This window comes from Motacilla alba, chromosome 8 (genome assembly GCF_015832195.1).
Source record: "Motacilla alba alba isolate MOTALB_02 chromosome 8, Motacilla_alba_V1.0_pri, whole genome shotgun sequence".
Classification (NCBI taxonomy): Eukaryota; Metazoa; Chordata; class Aves; order Passeriformes; family Motacillidae; genus Motacilla; species Motacilla alba.
In genome coordinates, this window is record NC_052023.1 from 20,232,280 (window position 1) to 20,253,599 (window position 21,320).

Consider the following 21,320-nt stretch of genomic DNA (forward strand, 5'->3'; position numbering starts at 1 on the left):
AAATTTAAGCAAATGCATAAAAACAAAAATGCAAAAGAAATATTTTGAGCTCTGCTATCTTTAAAGAATATTTGATGTCTATAATGCAGGTACTGGGAACTGTTTCAAAAGATTGGCACTTGCTTTTAAACACATCCAGAACATTTTACCTGAACAACATGTAGGAATTAGACTCATGCAATTCCTACATTAATGGAAGCAGCTACAATGAGTATGTCAGACAACCTGTTAACACCTTGTCAGAGAACTCTCGTGGTTCTACCACGCATGGTGGTGTGTCCACACACCTGCAATTCTACCTCTTCACAGACTCCACCAAAATAAAGAGGAGCTATTCCAAAATAACCTTTAGATTTGTTTATTGTTTCAGAAGCAGGACTCTGCTTTTTAATGGTGCGAGCTCACAGATCAGAGGTCTGCTTTCCTGATACCCTGTAGAGTTTCCTGATTTAGATTTCTTATAAAGCGGCTGCGGCAAAGAAGCCTGGGAATCAAATGCCATCTCTGCATCTGAATGCTGTTAAGTAGCTCCCATGGCATTTCTCCCTGACTCTCAGTGTGTGTCTGTCACTAAGCTCACTCCCAGAGATAAAACAGCAAATGTGAACTCCTGCGGGAAAGCACGTCAAGTAAAAACCTTTCTTGAAGCCTTGAGAATGCTCCAGCTCAGTCAATCTTCAGGCCTTCAATCAGCACAGCCATCTCACCTTGTATACAGAAGGTTTTACAGTGTACCAGCATTAGGTAGGGATAACCAAATTTTTAATAAATAAAGAGAAGAGTATCTCTGTGTAAAAGGCTGAGCAAATAGATAAAACAGCAACTAGATAATACAGATTAGCCCTGCTCAAACACCCCAAAACATTCCCCACTCTGCTTTGCTGAGTAATCTTGGTATTAAGCATGCTTGACAGATTTGAAGTATCTATTTTATTTGTCTCTACCTATTTCTGTCTATAATTAATTGCATCAGTCAATTATCTTGGTATCTGTTAAATATCACTGTTGTATTAGTCTGCCTATAGAGGATGCATCTACCTTAGATGTAGATTACTCTGCCCTCAAAATAAATAGTATTTCCAGTTACACTCAGAACAGCACAGCAATTCTTGCAATACTGGAGAGGCAAAGTGGGAGAAGGAAAGAACCTGCAGGACAGACCATCAGTTCACAAGAGCCAAGGAGTTGGTTCCAGGCAGACACAGCCAGAAGGCCCAGTTAGAAAAGAAGGTGCTCGTGCCTATAGCGGTGCTGAGCCCAGCGAGCAGGAATGTCCAGCTGCAGGTCTTGGGGCTGTGGAACACCTGTTTACTTCTCTTTGGAAGCCAGTTTGCTTGTTTGCTCTCTTAAATATGTGCCCAACATTAAAAAAAACAAAATGAACATGTAAAATTATTCCAGCTGCAGAGAGTGACATGGAAAAAAACTGAGCCAAAAAAAAAAAAAGAAACCTAAACCAAACAACCACAAACAAACAAAAGAAGCCCAAAAACCAAAAACAACAACAACAAAAAAAACCTAACCCTAAAAACAAGTTTGCTGTGTTAAACACAAGCCTGAGGGGAAAACTGCCCACAACCAGCAAACTGTCAGTTCATTTAACCTGTCTTTAGGGAGAACTTGAAAACCTACCAGTAATAGGACAGACAAAGAAAGCCAACAATAAATACCATGGACTGAGAGACAGTAGACAGTCTTTCTGCCAGAAACCTGAGAAAATAAAAAATTAACCAGAATAAAGAATATTCTGATATTTACATACTGCACTGCACATACACACTCATACTCCTCCTACTAAAAAAAATAATTTAAAAAGCCAAAAAAATCCTCTGCAGCTTCAGATTTTCTTTTCATTCCCTTTTGTAAAGGAAGTTCCAGGTCAGCTCCCAGAAGCTGCAGAAAAGCTTTTGGAGGTTTAATAATCCAGAGTTAATAGTCATTCATTTGCCAGGTTTGGTACAGAAGGCGGGTCAGAATTAATTTCTTGCTTAACCAAGGCTGAAATTCACATTTAAAGTGTAAAAAGATATAGCTGTTACTGAAGTCTCATTCAGCAAGAGACATTCAGAGTGAGATGATCGCAGCAAGAACTTGTACTGAATATAAAAATCGTCTGGGAACAGGTACAGTCTCAAACAAAAAGATGAAAGTTGAAAGAGAAAAATAAGAAATAACCCAAATTCATCATGAAGGGCCAAACCAGCCTCTGCCTGCCTGTGTGTGGCTGCTGTCAACGACATGAGAATTGACCTCTAAACCACAGCTACTCCATCAGCTGGCACTCTGGGCAGTTCAGTGCACAACTGATTGGAATCACATAATCAGTTCAAAAAGGTTTCACAATGGCCCTAAATGTGGTGGCTATCAGAAAGGGGGCTTACAGCTACAAAGATCAATTACTATTTAAGTAACATTCAGTGAGATACATTTATACCTCCATCAAGATGGGAAGAGGAAAGTCTGAAGAAGCAGGATTTCAAAAGGAGTACAGCAGCACTTTCCATTATAAACCTTTTCAGAGAAAGAAAATGCATGAAATTAAATAAAAGATCATCTGTAAATAATCACATTAAGCATTAAAATTTCATGAAAACAGAATCTGGAACTAGAAAAGATTACATAAATGAAGGAAAACAGAACTATTGGACAAAATATGCCTTGTTCTAGGATGCCCTTCCACATTTTCTTCTTACTGTTCCATCTACCTCTTTCCATCTGGTTTTCTCGTCCCACTGGTAAATTTTCAAGGCTGTGTGTAAAAAAAAAAGACAAGTGTCCCAAGTAGACATGTTGATTAGACTGCCATTTAGAAAATGCAATTTTTGAAAGCATCAGGTACATGATATAGACATGCTGTTTGAGTTTCAAATTCTCTAGGCATTTTCTTAATCTAATCCTTGTTGGGATTAAATATTTTATCCCACTTAATATTCTTGGAGCGCACTTGCTACAAAGTTAGGCATGTGGCATAGCTCTTTTGTGGATTCAGGCAATGATTTGTATCTTCACCCCTTTCAGGTATGGAAAAGTAAGTAGAAAATCTGATTCCGAACAGCAGTGTATTTAGATTCATCTTTCACATAAACAGGTCTAAAAGCTTGGGTTCAGAGGAATATCTGGAAGGATCAAATTCAAGAGCAATGCTCCTTGTTGCAAGCATCAAGAAATTAAGAATGTTCTGCTGCACCCTAGAGATGGGGAGAGAAGCTATGATGAAGGAAATGCCAGGGGCCTTGTCACCAGACCTCTGTTTTCTTGCCCTGCTCTTCCTTGCCTGGTTGCTCTCTACTCCCAAAATAACTGTGGGTGATTGCCTTTTTGAGGTAAGATGGAAGGCAAAATTCCAGGTGCAACTGTAAAGGCCACAAAACTGATGTTTGAGGCAGTATTAGAAGCTGATAACTGGAGTTCACACTGTTTTCAAGGCTTGCTGAAGAACTCTGCATAGTTTGAGGTAGATAGACTATATGATAAGGTGGCTATAAGTCACATTCATTTAGAAAGCAGAACATACTGCTAAAGGCATTCTTAGACTGGCTTAACTGCATCCCTACTCAGAACTGTATTGATTAAAAAAAACCAAAACAACAAAACAAAGACCCTGTGCTGGCACCACTTCAGAACAAATCCACCCTCTGTAAATGTCTAGCCTGTCTGGCAGCTCATTGGTGGGAAAAGATTGTCCTATACTGAAAGATCACTGGATGCCAGCAGAGATCTCAAAGCTGCCAAGCCCCATGCTACCATTTCTCTCCACACTGTTGTTCTACTCTCAGGGCACCAGGGGCATTGTTAGCAACAGCTTGATCTTTCTGACTCCACCTACTATTGAATTTTCTGACCTTTAATGTTTGCCTTTACAACAACGGAGTGAGCAGTTTGTAAAATAATGCTAGAATTCATAATATATTCTACCATTAATAAAAATGTCACGCACATGTGTCCAGTAAACACAAAAAGAGACCATCAAATGAGTCCCTAACATACTTATACAAAAATCAAGTGACTTTATCATTTGAATTAAAATTCCAATGAAATAAATGGCATTATTCCCAACTCATCAGAGCTCACCAGATAAGCAGATGGTTGCCCAACACAACATGATGAGGAATTTACTGAAGATGTATATTGTTCTCAAAGAAAAACTTGAAGAAAGTACAAAATATTATAAAATGCTTTTTCTTTTAAAGTAGTTTTTGCTTTTACAGCTAAGCTGGCAGACAAAAGTGGATGAAGCCATGTGATAGGGCAGTTATATCTTTTATCATATCAGAAAAATTATTCTTGTCTCTTATGCTCTTCCTAGAAAACTCAAGAGAGGCAATCCAATTATAACAGCCAGCATAACATGAGATTAGTTAAAATTTCAAAATAGTGTTGAAATTGTTGAAAGTGCTTAGATTTTTATTCGACAGTTCTTTAACTGAAAATCAAACATGTTATTCAAAGAACGAGTCTTTTTTTTTTTTTTTAAGAGATTAATCATCCTTGTTTCTCATTTAAAGTCTGGGGCCATAGCCAATCTTTTCTCTGTGTTCTCAGAGAGAGATATTTCATTTTGAAAAGAAAAAACAAAATTGTTCTCATCTCCTCTATACGTTGTCATGGTAGACAAGCCATCACGAGAAAAAAATTCCTGTTTCACATTTCTTTGGATCACTTTTCAGCAATAACACCAATGCTAAAATTTTTCTGGAGTTAATACAGCATCAAAAGATCAGATTCTGTATCTGTGGAAAATGTTATCTGAAAAAATGTTTTTCTTATGCTATTCAGGGAGGAAGAAGAACTGGAAAAGAAATTGTAATCAAATGAGAAAAAATTAAAACTATTTTATTACTCCTACATTTTAGATTTCCTTTGCAATGTAACATCTCTATTTAAACTCACTGAAAATTTGGAAGCCTAGTAAATGCAGGAATTTGCTAGTAAAGTGTCTATCAAAGCTCTAATGTTCATGACTCCAAATTTAATAATTTCCTTTAATAGTCTATGTAGTTAGAAGTATCTTTGCCAAGCTGACTGATTAGTACTAGCCCAAGAACCTCCCTTCAGGCCTCACTTTGAGCTCATGATTAGTTGATGCTGTAGCAATAAGTGTTCTCCATGGATTCATGAACTAAAACATTTTACACATTTCAACTTTACATTTGATTGGTATTGTATCTTCTCTTACGTAAACCAATTGAATTTATAAGACTATTTGCCCAACTAAGGGATTTGAGAGGAGAAAAAAAAAAAGAAAAAAATTTTTCATTAGACACAAAGAATTCTGTGAATTGGGCATGGATTTACTCCTTGTTACTGCTTATTGCCTGACACATTTCATTTGTCTGCAGACACGTTGTAGGAATATAGGTTCAGAAAACAGATATATTTTCTATGCATTATTGTTATGTATTTGTAAAAGCCATGGAGAGATTATTCTTGCTGGACATTTGTACCATGCCTTGTGCAAAGCAGTGCTGAGCAATGACCAATGGCTCCAATTCACACATATTTTGTGTTGGTTCTGTTTCCTTCTCTGTGGAAGAAACTCTGATCAAGAAGATGGTAGGAGGATTTGCTTGGTAGCCAAGTTCTTTTTGCTAACCTTAAGAACAGTTAGATGGCTCGGATGAAGAGAAGTGAAAATTTTCCTAAGGAAACCTAACTAAATCAAATGTTGCCTACAACCTAAGATACTCTTCTACCATGGCAAGAACTTCTGTCTAAAATGTAGTTTTCAACAATTACCTTCACACGTACTGTGCACATACGCTGTAAAGTGCACCACCAAACATTCTATTTAACAGAGGTTGCACTCAGGCTCTAGAAACAATTTTGTAGGCTCCTTGACAGGAAAGAGACAATAATCCAATAGCTTCATCTCTTTGAACTATGTAACTAGGGATTTGGGGAAAGTACTTAATAGACCTGAAAAATAAAGGACTAAGACTGCAAGTTAAAAATACATTTACTGACAGCGCTTCTCTCCAGCTAATGTCTTTTCCCAAAATATTATAAATTAACAGTACCTTTGTGCAAGTACTGCTCAGAAAAGATTCTCAAAATAATGAGACTTTGGTCTTATATCACAAATCTGCTTATTTTTTTTTGCCTTGCAGCTGTGCATTGAAACCAGAGCTTGCAATAAGGAATAGACAGCTATGAGGAGGGAGAGGAAACTAAGCACCAGCCCCGTGTGCACTTACAGCTCATTCGCACAGAGGAGCAAAGACCTGGCCAAAACAGCTCCATTTGTCACCACAGTGTACTGCTTGTGCCAGCTCCTGATGACACGTCAGGCCATTTCCTTAGCCTGCTTTGCATATTGGGAGTGGGCAGGGCTGTCTGTCACAGGACAATTGCACCAGCCATCCTACCAAATAACTCCTATCACTTCAAGCACTGAGCTGGCCTGTCTCTCCTGTCTCTGGCTTGGACAATCACTGAGCACTCACACATCATCGTGAGCAGACTGCCCTCCTCCAACTTCTGGCAGATGAGAGTGGAGCAGCAGAGTGGGATTTCCTTTCAGTCTATTCCTGTGGAACTTCCACTTTCCTAAAAGAAAAGATCTCCATAGCCAGTCCTCAATTTGATATAAGGCCCATAATAAAAGGACCCAGCAAGGATTTTTTTTTTCCTAGACTTTTTCTCCTTGTTTTAAAAATGTCATATGCATTAAACAAGCAGCATAGCAAAGAACAGGAAGCAACATGTATACACAAGTACATTTTCTAATGTAACACATGTATTCTGTCTGCACTCAGCTTTAATAATTTTAGCAAGTATTACATTAAACTTTAACTAGCAATGTTGAAGCTCAGCAACAGTTATTGAACTGCCAGTTCACTTCAGCATCTAGGGGCATGGATAGGAAATTATTCAGGAACACAAGATCAACCTCAGTTGACCAAGACACCCATAATTTCTCTTACTCCCATAAAACATGCCTGGCTTTGCCAAGCTTGTCCTCTACCTATAAAAGATCAGAGAAATCCCTAAAGAAAGGAGAGCTACCAGTAGCCTGTGGAGACTTGCAGTTAGTTTTCTCCCACTCCTGAGAAGTACAAAACCAACTAATTAACTTCTGAGGTCTATTCCCACTAGTGCAGGAAGATGCTGTGCAAGTGAATCAGTAGCTATTTCATTTCTGCAGAAAACAGATGAAGTACCACATCAATATTATTTCCAAAAGCTGCTTCTTAAATGCCAAAACACCTTTCATCATGCAATATTTAAAACATAATCTAGTCCTTATGAACTGCTACTCAGGCTGCTGGGAGACCTAAACTCTCTCATCAGGTAGTGCTCTGTTTATCCGCTTCTCCTACCTCTTCACTCTCTTATCTTTTATCTTCATTTCTATTTCCCCCCTCACATCATCATTTGTTAAAATCTATCTTTCCTTACCAAGCCCAAAGCAGAAATTCAAAGATAGTTGGTTGCCATCCTTTCTATTAACAAGGTTTGACTAAGTGAGTGCAAAAAATTGTTCCTGCATATATTCACTTTCTGTGTGTATTTACATGAGCACATATAGACCACTCAAAAATGCAGTTAGTAATTTGCCAAAATATTTTTTGTTTTCTGCACTATCATAGGTACATTTCAAAAACTAAAATAAACCTGAGCAGAATTTATGGGATCATGAAACAGAAAAAAGCCATCATAAACTTAGGCATCAGTGTACAAAAGATTACCTTTAAGAAGTACAAATATTAATGTTAATATTGTTAGCAGTAGTTCCTCTGAAGCAAAAGGAACTTCAATATGGCATTACTAAAATGAAGGTTTTTACATTACACAGACCTCCAAAAGCTGTTGTCTAATAGCAAATGCTGGGCACTTCAATACTTTCTCTTTTAAGCTCCCCAGGCGTGGAACCAGTGTATGTCAGTCTCATTCCTCTCCCCACATCTTGGCAGCCTCCACATAATGTTTTTCCAAGAAGCCTATGTCAGCTACCATAGCTTCCCCCTCTCCTAAAAGCAATGCTCCAGTCAAAGAAAGACAACCAAACAAATTGTCCCCTTAAACAGAATCTCTCTTCCCCCTTTGGCCATGTAAAGGATGCAATCCATCTTTGTCTGCCAGAAAACTAAAAAGCAAATCTGCTTTCCTATGTAGACCCCAGAGTTGTGGAACAAGCTAGCTGATAAAATGCACATGGTTCACTGCCAGCTTCTTCTTCAAGATCCCAAAAGTTTAAAAGTGCTTGACTCTGTTCTGTTTTCCAGGATTTCCTTAAGTATAGACAGGTAAAAAATATTCCTTAAAAACAAACAAACAAGCAAGCAAAAAACACTACTGGCTTCCTATGCTGCTTTAAAAGGCTTTACCCAGCATAATCTAATCCAAACTTCTTTGATGCACCTCCTCCTTGCCAGCATCCTTTTCTTTCCATTAATTTGCTCTGACTGTGTTTGAGAATATATGCCAAGCACACATACCAATTCATGCATGAAAATTTTAAAACAGCTTTCCATTGATTTTTAGCCATTCCTCCTTATTACAGAAGTCATCACACACAGCCAGGAGTCAAAGAAATAGTAAATTCATATTGAGAACTACACAAGTAAGACATCAACTTTTCTATTAAGCAGCAGTTTAGCATCTTGGAGCAAGCAGGTGTTCTGCACCATATAATTCCAACTTGTCCCTACCTAGACACTCAAAGAAAGGCTCACAGCCATAAGGAAGATCCAGACATAAGCACAAACAAAAAATTATTTTTTGGCTGTGGGCAAAATGAAATAGTTGCTGTCTTTGTTGATAAGTTCTCCTAGGAAGCACGTCTTCAAAGAAAATTAAACCATGAAAATAAAAGCCTGATATTCTCCTAGCTGGCTGATTCCTGTGCTGACTTGATTTGCCCTCTATTTTTCACAGAATTCTACAGTAATTTTAAAAGTCGATTCATTGAATACTTAGAATTATTTGCGGAGCACCATCCCATCAGACTTCATTTCCCTTTCACCACTACCTTTCTATATTGCTTCTCCAGCCAGCCTTCTACCAGTAACTTCAGGTTAAACACTAAAATATCTGGAACATCTGAGCTTGCAGCTCAGCCTGAGTGACACTGACTAACAAAATGCATGTTCAATCAGGAAACACTGATTCCTGAAATGCATGTCTTTCAACAAACTTCTAACTCTTCATGGAAAATCTGCTTCGTTTTTCAATGGATCATAGAGCAAAACCTGAATTTCTGGTCTTTCAGGGGCTATGACATGCTAATACTTTGTTGAGAGAATCATCACTCACACCCCACACTCCCCGCTATCTCTGTCCTTGCTTTCCGTCCTCACTGCTGGGCATTTAAACATCAGGGTCCAAGACTCAGCTTGCTTAAAATCTGCAAAGGAAAAATTCAAAATTATTATAAATATTTTCAAAGATAATAGTATGAGCTCTCCATTTCAAAATCACCACTTTTACCTCAACAGAATAGATATTTTTTCATATCCAGAATCTTTAACTTTTTAGTAGCTTTAGGCTCAGTTCAGCATGACTGGTACCTCAAGGCAGTGGCTTTCACAATGTAGTCCACCAAGCACTCAAGGTCTGGGGGTATCTGTAAGGATAACTTGAAAAGAAAACATTAAAAATTCAAGCTGATTGTCAGTGGGGCTTTAACTCACTATACAGAGATCTGTTTCTTCTGTGGAAAAGGTTGAGAGGTTCACAGATCAAAAAAGGTTGAAAATGACAAGCCTATAGAGTAAAATACAAGGAGGTTGAAGTGACTTGATAATTTTAGAGCAAGGTCTAAATATATCACTCTGCAAATGCAATGAACTTCTCTCTCTTTTTCCCTCAGCAAGCTACACAAACATTTGCCCTATAGCAAAGGGATGCCTGCAGTCCATATTCCACTAACAATGCCCATAAGGACTTGGGCTGGGGAGCAGCCAAGGAAACACCTTGATCTGATGGGGTTACCCCATCCCTCAGCATACCTTTGGTTTTGCACTGTGTTGCTGCTTTTGTCTAGCAGCAAGAGAGTGCAAAATAACAAATAACATGAGAGAAGCTGAAATCACTGTTTTCTCTCTTTCAGGGCTGTTGATGCCACCAGCAAGGGCTCGGCAGGCCACTCTCTCTAATAGGAGTTGTTATGCTCATTAATGCATCAAGAGAGGAAGCTCACCCCACCATTGCATGCCCCCTGAGCCTTACACCCTCAAAAAACCTCTGCCTCTGTCTATTCCTGGAAACAAAGTACTTATAGCCCAGGTGTGCACTACTTCTCTCCAGGTAATTTAATCCCAAATGTGTATTTCTGTGTAATAAACTATACACAGAGGTAAAGGAAGAAACTGAATTGGAGGGAAAATTCTATTGCACCATTAAAATGAAAAATGCCTTCCCCTCATTAACAACTCTCATTAAGGCACCCTCTGCCCACTGCACTGCTGTGTTTATCTCCTTCCCTTGATGGCAGGAATGCTGAATCATGACAATCCATGAGGGCTCAAACCCAGTGCCAGCCTGTCATCCTGATTTAAGAGACAGGACTGTAGTATCTGGCCCCACAACTCACACAAAAATGGCACTGACAGTAAAGCAGCATTTGGGGATCAGTGTATAGGGACAGCAGCATGAGGTATGGATTTTAATAAATCCATTAGAGATAGCGAGAGATACTTGGTGACAAATAAAAATGGAATATTTTGGAATAATTTAAAGGAAAACCAAGAAGCCTAAAAAGAATCAGAATCTACAAATTACATATATAGTTGAAATAAATATCACAGAAGTTAATAGAATGAAATTCGCAAGTATCCCCCTGATAACATTACTGTTCTCTATAATCCAAATAGGGCTCTTTTTTTGATATTGCAGAACTGGTAGCACAGAATCTGTGGAGCAAGCATTCTGCTGGAATGTTGTTTTGTGTCACTATACAATAATAGAACTTTAAATTGCAATAAATATTGAAGTGAATTTTGAGCATATAGGGAAGGCAGCCTGCAGCAAGAACTGTAAGGCATTTCTCTAACATGCAGATATAACAGATTTAACAAATGTTTCTCTTTCCCCCTGCACACACTTGCCAGGAAATAGCAAAATAGTGAAGTATTTTGTGGTTTATTACTTTTTTAAGGCTGCTTTTAGTACTAATTATATATGTATACATAAATATATAAATAAATAAATAAATATAAATAAATAAATATATATATATATATATATATATATATATATATATATATATATATATATATATATATATCTAAAAGTCTGATTTCTAAAGCAATTTGCAACCACTCCCCCCACAAGTCTCCTTTTTAATACACCAAGCAAACAGTAACAACAGCCACTAGAGAACTGGGCTATCTGGGACTAAGCCACACAGTGATTTGGCACTGTCACCTCCCCGGGTCATCCCCTTTCTTCTAGTGACTGGCATATGTGCTCCAACACATCTCTGCTCCTCTCCTTGATGGCCCTTGCCTCCTCAGTCCTCCCCAAGGCGAAGCCCAGGACTCTGTGCTTTGTCCGACACCGGCGCTCCTCGGCAGCGGCAAAGCATTTTCATGAGGAGAGGACAAAGAGGTGAGAGAACATGTCAGTCACCACCAGAAATAATGCATTCCCAGCTGCACTGATGATGAAGGAAGAATATTATTTATGTGACTTCTGCATAAATACTTTCATTTTCTGCTTGAAGTTGGGGGGGGGGAATAAAAGAAACGCAGAAGGTTTTGGACATCTCTGGCCATTATATGCACAAAGTTTACTCACTGTTCCAGTGATTCCATTTTCCAGTATTTAACAGATTGGAAAAAAAAAATGCAATTTCTCAAAAACAATACAGCACACAGAAAACAAATGTATGTAATGTATTATCAACTCCTAAATAACTTCACACTCTTCATATTAGCATCTCATCTTTATATTTTTAAGTGTTCACTGCAGGAAAAACTGCAGGAAATTCTCTTGACATAAAAATCTCTTTTCTTCTGAACCCAAGGTATATATTATGCACTGTATTCCCTGCTAGTCAAATCAGACAAAGGAGCATTCCCAAGACCACAGAAAGCAACAGCAGAGCTTTTCTGAGCGGAATATTTCAGTCAAAAAGAGAGAAAAGGAGAGATGTAGAGAAGAGATCCCTTCCCACATCCTTTACTTTTGCATATGAGTAGACACAGGAGACAGAAAATGCTCTGAGCAACTGGATGCTGCCAACAAAATGACATCTACAAAATTTCTCTCCCTCTTCTGTGACTATGCAGTTGTTCTGCCAAAAGGACATCCTGTAATGGACAGGAAAGAATTTTCCATTTAAGACCCGTATTAGACTCTTCAAATTTTAGTGGTATCAAAGAGAAATGACTGAAAACACCACTCTGCATACACAAGAACATTTAATTCTTTTGTGGCAGAGCCATCAGCCCTATGAGCACCAACGTGCAATGACTATGCCCCAAGTTCTGCCCCACCATTGTATTCATTGCCTACTAGAAGCTTGCTGTGTTTTGTGAAATGGCTTCATCCTAGGCTAACTCACTGTACTATGAATTACTTTAATTTTTTAATCAATGTTGTCAAATTAGGAAGCAACTCAGGGAAGAGAAGGAAACACATTGTTATATTTACTGCATGTTTCCACACGTTGTTGCTTATCTATGTTATTTTCAGCATTACCTATTTAAAGAAATTGTATGATATATAGAAGACAGCAGGTAGAGTGATTGACTGAGAGTCAGATGTTAAATTGCCACAGAGCTGTGGAAAGGATAAAAATACTTCTCTACCTCAATTCTTTCCATATAAAAAATCCTCTCAGATCTTGCATCCTTATCATTTTTACACTAAAAGGTTTCAAAGTGAAAAGAAGGAATAAAGGGTAATGTTTAAAAATAAAAAAAAAAAAAACCCACATTTTCACAGCTTCGTTTTCGTCTTGTTTTTCTAAAGAGTACAATATTGAAGGAGAAAAAGCCTGCTTGCTCTCAGTTAGGTTTACTAAATCAGTCATGAAGGCAGCTGATCTAAAATGCATCAGCTGTCACCTGCTCAGTCACAGTTTGACAGTTCAATACCTCCTCATCTTCTGAGAATGGCAGTGCTGAGACCTGAGTAAACCATGTCTGTATGCAAACTGTCACTGATTTTGTGGCATATCATCAGGCCTGATCTCCACGGCTGCAGTGACAACAGGGAACACTACAGCCAATCATCATCAGAGTTAAAATTAATGTATGGGTCCCCACATTCAGCAGTAGGCGAGGCAAGCCCCACGAGCAGTGGCCAGTTGATGAACTATGTAATTATAGCAAGATAATCTTACCGCTGCAGAGAATGCAAATGTATATCATAAATTCAAGGTATATTTCTACACATCTACATTTTCCCCTCAGCACTTCTTTGGAACAAATAAGACATATAAACACCAGTATAGCCTAGTTAAATTCAGGTAGTAAAATAAAATATTATTCAGGGCCATGAAGGGACAATCTAAGGCATGTTCTCAAGTGGTGACAGTCAGGGCCACATCACTCACAGTGGTTAAGAAAGTTGCAGGTGATCATTGCTGCAGTAACCTAGGCCCAGCCCAGCCCAGCCGCCTGTGCCACTCTGGTCAGCCAGGCCAACCGTAGCACAGAGCTCCCAGCAGTGCAGGGCCCAGGGCAGCCAGCAACATCCCCCGAGGCCCCCAGACCTAAACTCTTATGCACTTTCAGAGCCATTTAACACCTGAAAAAAGGCTCTAAATAAATATAAAAGGGGCTAAAGCTGATGATTATTCAGACTCCTCCTCATTTTTTTGTGGTACTACTTACAACATTGTCAGAACCCAGGACTCCCCTCTGGGTTCCCTGGATGGCCCGAGCCCCTGGCAGGGGGCTCTGAGACCCTGGCATGCAGCCAAAGACACGTGGGGTTTCGATCTCAGCCCATGGAGCAAATCACCAGCTCTGTATGAAGAATTACAAGCCACACAAGTTTAGGTATTATAGCAGAAGTAGTCACAAAGTGAAGGGAAGAGTTTTTGAGTGCTGTACAGGGGGGTTTTAAGCCTTGTACACAGGGGTCTAAGTTTTGTACGCAGGGGTCAGAAGTTCTAAGATGGAGGGATTTGGGCGTGCCCTGTCCTCCTTCTTTCTCCTTCCTAGCCTCCATGTTCATGGTGATGCTGGCACTCACAGATCAGCTTAGAATAGAGAGTCACCATTCAATATAGGTAATAGGCATTGGGGAAAATCCATAAACATTTGATACGTAATGTATGATATAAAGATGGTACCAGCCCCCTGGGAGGTCAGGGTGCCTCTGGCTGACCTGCTGAGCAGACCACAGCAGCTCAGGGAGAAAATCTTTTAGATAACATTCAATAAACAACCTTGAGACCAGACGACTGAAAACTATTGAGTCTTTCTTTGAAGGCACGGGTTGGAGCAGAGACTTTTCCACCTTTCGTGGTCACCCTGACCTCAGGGAGACTCCAACACAACATTAACTATGTTTAGGCAGTCCAGTATAGTTTGTCTGGTTTGCAATTCCCAATCAATCACACATACCTTCTGCATGACTTTATTCAAGTTGAAACCTCTTAGCCTATTTTAAGTTACCAAATCTAAAAGAACTAAAAACCCAATTCTCCACTACTATCAGAGTGCCTATAACCTTTACTAACCTATCAAGGGGCAGACTTGGTGTTCTCAGAGGTGTTTACCAACCAAACCACGTATCAGATATGAATAAATTCTCTGAACAGATAAACTTTAGAGGGTTTTTAAAGTAATCATGGAAAGAAACATGACATCAAGACCTTATCAAGCAGAAAAGCTACGAGACATATTTCTGTTCTGGAAAAACATGGACTGAGGGCCAGTATCTCTACTGGCATATCCCAAATACTCAAGAGCCACCAATGAAGTATGAGGTATTAAACAGGACCATTACACTTAGCTTTAGGACCTAATGTTAATAATTTTGTTTATCTTTTCACCATGATCAAAAAACCCCTTAGACACTGTCAAAAGTTGTACAGCCTTTGTCATTTTTTCCAGCCATCAATGTTTTTGGGAATGTCCAGCCTGGATGCAGTTTGATCTCTCATCTATATAAATAATGCTGGTGCTCCTCTAGCTCTCTATATTGAGGTTTTTGTGAAAAAAGTGTGCATCTCATTAATTTATCCTAGGCAGCAAATAATTTAAAATAAAACTTTGCATATTCCTAGACTAAATTTCAAAAAAATTTTCATTGTCTTTATCATGAGAGAAGCTATACATGTAAATCAGTTTTCCTTTACACTGCATCTCTTGGTACATGTCTGGTAAAAGTAAAATTTTGCTGTGAAATTACAGCAGTTCTTCCAGTCTACATGGAGGGATTTGAAATAGTCATGTCAGGGTTCTCTACAAGCTTCAAATTAGGCAAGTTTTGCTTACTTTATGTTTCCTTTCCATGGTGGAAGTATTTTGCTATAAAGTGACATTAAAAATTACATTTAACCTTTTCATTCCTACAGCCTTTTGAAGGAGAAATTTTGAGCATCACTCAAACCAACTACTTATGTGAGTTAATAAAAGTGACAGGTAACATAGCCCCCTTATGTCACCATGATGAAGAGAACTATAATAAAGGTCAGATTTTATGAAGTTACTTCTTTTACATAAGCAGTTTCAAGGTACTTACATCCATCTCAGTGTAAGAACCAGAGACCTGATAGAACAGTAAAAAGTGTGGTAGTCTTCACAGAGCTCTTTGTAGAATAAAAAAAAAGCATATTATTTGAATATGTTCTCATTAATATTTTTTATATTTTATGTCCACTAGTCTTCTGACTTGTATATAAACAGCCCTTAAGGTCTCTTGCAGAAGCTAAACCAGAGCTAAGCAATCTTTTAGCTAAAAAACTTTACTCATTTCTTGACAATGATTTGTGCATGTCTCTTATTGGCTTAATCAGTCTATGAAAATGTAATTTTAAAAAAATCATCAGGAGTAAATATAGATGTACATAAAACCCCAGGCCTTATCTGCAAGAAATGAACATATGTTTTAGAGCCTGTTACGATCTAAAGTTACAGCAAGGACAAAATGTGCATGGTCTTGAACACTGCCTAAACATCTGAATGCCATGGTTGTATTCAACCCCATTTGCCAAACATCATTATCACCTGATAGACAAATAAATTAAGCTGGCTATAGCTCCAAAGCTTTCTCAATTTTGTCTTTGTATGGTGAATCATGATAGGAAAGACATTTCTCATAGGGTTAGAAATTCTGCAGTGGCTAGAACTTGATCCAAAACAACTCCTACTCATTAGGATGTCCCCACATAATTCATTTGGAGTACCACTTCATACCACCATTTGGGAATTACGAGGTCACTTCTAACTGAAAAAATATTTCATCTCATGTCATCTCACTGCCATATTTCTCTACAGTAGCCTTCTCCACTGGCCAATCAATAATAAAAGCAGACACAGAGTCCAGCTCTTGAGCAGATACTGAGTTTTGCTAAATCTCCATTCCCTTACGGGTTGGGTCAGTTTCCGTTGACAGCAGCGCAAGGAAGCAGAGCGCACCAACACCACGCTCCCAGCAGGGACCACTCCGAGCCCCACAGAGGCTGCTGCTCCTCTGGCTTCCCCATCCCTCCCCCCCGCCACCCACCCAACTCCACATCTCATTTTTGCTGGATTTCCAGCCACATTACCCCAGACATGACGCTTTCTTTACCACATAGGCTGTGCACGTTGGGCAGCAAACAAGGTAACAGACTCAGGGCAGTGGAAAATACTTCTAAGGAAAGGAAAAGGAACATTAATGTGCATGTCTCAAAAGAAGTGGGTTAAGATAAAGCAGGTTAATCTTTTAACTTGGGTTTTATTCACAATTAAGTAGATTGGGAGAGCACAAACTGGTTAGAAGCACATGTAGGTAAGTGTCTGTATTTTGGAAGTGTTTTTATCCCATTCCTAGGGGAAATAACTGCCAAGGCAATTGCTCTCTGAGAACTACAATATCCATTTCTGGTTGAGTTACTGCCCTTTGGCTGTTAGCTGTTCTTGACTTACGTACCCATACACTGATACACCTTCTCTCTTTCCTTGTTTTTTTCCTCAAACAAGAAACATGATTTTTTCATATTATAGTACGGCAATTGATGGAGCCTACAAAAGTACCAAACCTACCTATAATAATGACTACAAAAAGAGCCAAATGTGCAAGCTTAAAATCTCTTTCTTCTATTAAAATATCCTTCTCAACATTTGAGAGTGGGAAGGAAGAAAATGTCTAACAAACTAGAAAAAAATCATATTTTACACCAGCATGACAAGACACAGATATGTTTTACATTAATTCCATACCAGTTATTAAAAGATTAATTATTTCTTAATAGCTGGCTTACTATAAAGCAAATCAGTGGTCTGTTTAACACACTGCTTGCAGACTCAGTAGTCCTAAAATATTTTAACACTTTTTACTGGCCTTGATGAGCACTATTTACCACACAATATTTCTGTATGGTTGTAACGTATGTATAGTTGTTGATAATTTATAATTCTTCTATCAAACAGTATATTTAGTAATGCACCATTTTTACAGAATTCAAACACCTCTCAGACACGACTAAAACGGTCTTTGTTTTTCCACATTTTATCTGCTCTTCTGGTTCCTTCTACTATGCTAGATCCTTTTGTTCAGATCTCCTTCAAATGAACAAATGCTCTTCTGACACAAAAATGCTAGTTTCCCTATCTCCTTCTTAAAGATTACTGAAAACAACAAGCCTAGAACACAACTTCACCTTTTGCTTTCTACAACAGCTACAAGAATCACAAATGCAGCTACAGGAGAGAGAAAAAATACATCATCACAACTAGAAAAAAACAGAAAAAATGTGCAGCCACTGACTCTTATCAGGCCTAAAGTACAGTGTCTCTGCCACAGCTGTTTTGGATAACTTGTGATGTCTGGGCATTGCATAGGCAGCTTTTATTGTTTTGAACATTTACCAGAGCTAAGTAGTTTAGGTCACTGAAGTAAGACTGATCCAGGCATGTCACAACTTCACTTAATTTTCAGACACAAACAGCTTTGGAAATTATCACACCATCTATAGAATGAAAAGGTAATTACATGGTAATGAAAAGAAGTTAAATGCAGTATCTTAAAGGTATGTAACAAGGAATTATTTTTCTTATGCTTCATCTGATTAGAAAATTACCACTTGCAGCAGCTGTACAATCGTGACAGACATCATCTCCATGGTGTTCAGACAGAGAAATCCAAAAAGCGTTCAGCTGAATTTCTGGCATATGACAGTTTCTACTGCAAAGCCTACGTAATATTTGCAGAGTTGCAAGGTCTTTAGTAGAAGGAATCTGAAATGATAAAAAATAGGTGCACATGCAGAGTTATCAACACTTGGCATTCACAGTGCAATGTTCTTTGCAATGAAGGGACATGACATCTCCCAGCTCTTGACACCACTTCTTTCTGGAGGCTGGGAGGTGGACCTGCTATGGGAAAACTCATGCACCAACCCAGACCCACAGAGCCCATCTACAGCTCTGCTTCTCAGAAGCAGGAATACTGTCTTCCCTTTTTTTTAAATTTCAAACGAGATTTATTAAGCTACTGCATTGTACTGATGCTTTTTACACCTCTTTTTTATATCAATACCTTATTTCATTTCTGTATGTTTTGCCTGGGATTTATTAGTAGCCAGCCACTTACTAAACACTTCTCATTTTGCAGGTGCTTTAGTGAATTTATTCTACTTCCATTCAAAAAGCCTACTCAAAGTTTTAGGGATAATGAGTAAATAAATTGTAGCATGTGCATTTATGTACTTGAGAAGGCAGTTTAAAAATACAGATTAGAAAATATGTTTGGAAGATAGCTTCCAGTTCCATGGAAGAATTTAATATTGGAAAATATTTTTGAGAGGAATAGTCCTTAAGGAAAAAAAAAAAAAAGGGAACAAAGTACACAATAGCAACATAACATTCTTCAATAGCCTGATAGGTTTTATTCAAAGCAATGCTCCTCTCATTGAGAAATCTACAGGGACATTTTTGACCGCATTGTGAATATCACTGCCTGCTTTCAGCTGAATGCAAATGTTTATGTTGATATTAGTGCCAATAACAAAGTTACACCATAGAACTGTTAACAAATGGATCTATTTTTTTATAATTATGCACTGTCATTTTCTGTTTTGTCTTTAATTTTTTATAAGAGAGGCAGCAGGGAGTCTAGCTACAGTTTTTTCTCTACAGATTTCTCAGTGGATCGAGATTTCAACCTCACAAAACAATTGTTTGGAATACCAATTGCCTTGCTCTTCATATAATTCTTGAAACATTGGCTCTTCAAATAATTCTTGAACAATTGCAGGTGCTCTTTACAGACATGTAGCCAATTGTAAAATTTAGATTTTAATTAGACTTTGAAACCAGCTTATTAAATAATGAATATATACTAACAAATCAAAGACGCTCAAGAACTTTGTGATGGAAAACATAACCATGATTACAATTGGAGCCACAGTTCAGGTCACCGTGTCGGAGTCAACACGACTCCATGTGAGACCCTATCTGTGAGAATAGGCAGCTTGCATGTTTCTCATCAGCCATTGGTCTATTTACACAGGGCAGGAGGACACAGGGGGTCTTTTGCACGAAAAGCTCAGGAAAATCAGAGATCTACTTCTAACCCCCATGCTCCAAGCCCATGAGGAACACCACGGGAACAGCACTTTGTTTAACAAGCTACTGCAATGTCAGAAGTCTTTAAAGCTACAATTAATCGAAACCAATTGCAACACTAGGATCAGTTGTATCTTTGTCCAGATCCATCTTCTCCCAAACTTCATGTAATAAATGAAGACTATGCCTCCAGTGTTTTTGTTCATCTATCATCATGTCAATGATTATTACAGCGTTACAAAACAAAACAACAGAAAAGCTTAATTTCAAGGAAAATTTATGGTGAGTGAAACACATTTAAACTTGACTAGATGAAAGTAACCAAATAAATCTGATGTTTGCTCAAACAAAAATTTTTGCAACAAAAATAGGTTTAAAATGTCACTGCTGAACTATTGAAGTATAATTACCTTCCTTTTCTTTCCAGTGTAGGAAAGAATAAACACTGGTTAGTAAGACCAGAATCAGATACATGAGCTAGATAAAATGACTATCATGCAGACTACCCAGCTGTCATTATAATTTAGTTCTCTACAGTGTGACCTTCAATACTGTCCAAGCTAATTCTACACGCCTACAATGTCTTAAATGCTCTGCAATTTAAAAGCAATAAGCTTAAAATAACCTGCAGTTTAAGAATAGTAGGCTGGGTGGGGAAGCACCAACAACAAGCTAATACTGAATCAAGCAGGGTCACTGTCCCCTAAAGACAGGAAATCTGCAACAATAAAAGTACATTTTTTTATTTAGCTGATGTTTCTGATTGATCTTTTCCTGCTTTAATACTAGGCTAAAATGATCTATCAGCACAATGAGGATCTGGTGCCAAACACAAAGAAGACCTGAAATGGGCATCTGTGTCCTCAGAGCACAGAGGACGCCCACCCCACTGCCACAGCTCAGCACCTCCACCTGCTTGAGCCCACTCCCATGTGGAACTTGGTCATTCACACACCCTGCCTGCACCCTCCCTTTGCTGCAGCAAGAACACAGGCAGAGCTGTGCGAGCGCTAATATTTTCTGTAATTTCATCTATGAGAAATAGACTCTTCCAAAAGCAAGTGGCATGACAGGATCAGGGAGGGGCCCCATCACACAGGACAACCACAGCACCACAGATCTTTGCAATGGAGGATGAGCACCTGGCATGGACCATCTGTGCCAATAAACACAGTTCTCAGACATTGCATGAGCTGCCAAACAGCTACGTGCCATTATAGCAGGTATCATAATGCAGTGACACTAAAGACCAATTTGCACCAGAATTAATTAATATATGTTATCAGCTATTAGCCTAATTGAGAGGCATTTATCCTTATTTAAATTATGACAAATACACAGGTCATAAGTTGGACGAGGAAGGTTTAGGAAAAAAATGGTGGGGAAAAGGAAAGAATGCAACTGCTGCACAGGATGTCCAAGTGCAGCAACACATTCACTGCTGTCATCTGTGATAAGATTTAATCTGCAGCCTCACTTTAAGTTTAACAATTTGTCAACTATTTGCCAGAATTGACCAATGTCTCAGTCAGGATCTTGAATCTCTACAAACTAAGCAATTACAAAAATATCTTTGTGCAAGGACCAAGCAAATATTGTATAATCTTTGCAATCAATCAAGCTTAATATATTGTTTTAGGGAGTCTT

The 21,320-nt window shown here is 38.5% G+C and overlaps 1 long non-coding RNA gene across 1 annotated transcript in view; it reads right to left on the reverse strand.

The window, feature by feature from the left end:
* LOC119703925 overlaps positions 1 to 2,766 on the reverse strand; it is a 112,656-nt gene extending 109,890 nt beyond the window's left edge. The window contains exons 1-2 of the long non-coding RNA XR_005257793.1: positions 2,694 to 2,766; positions 2,435 to 2,511 (exon numbers count right to left, since the gene is read on the reverse strand). This is a non-coding gene — a long non-coding RNA (uncharacterized LOC119703925). The remainder of the gene's footprint in view (positions 1 to 2,434; positions 2,512 to 2,693) is intronic.
* Positions 2,767 to 21,320: the final 18,554 nt, after the last annotated feature.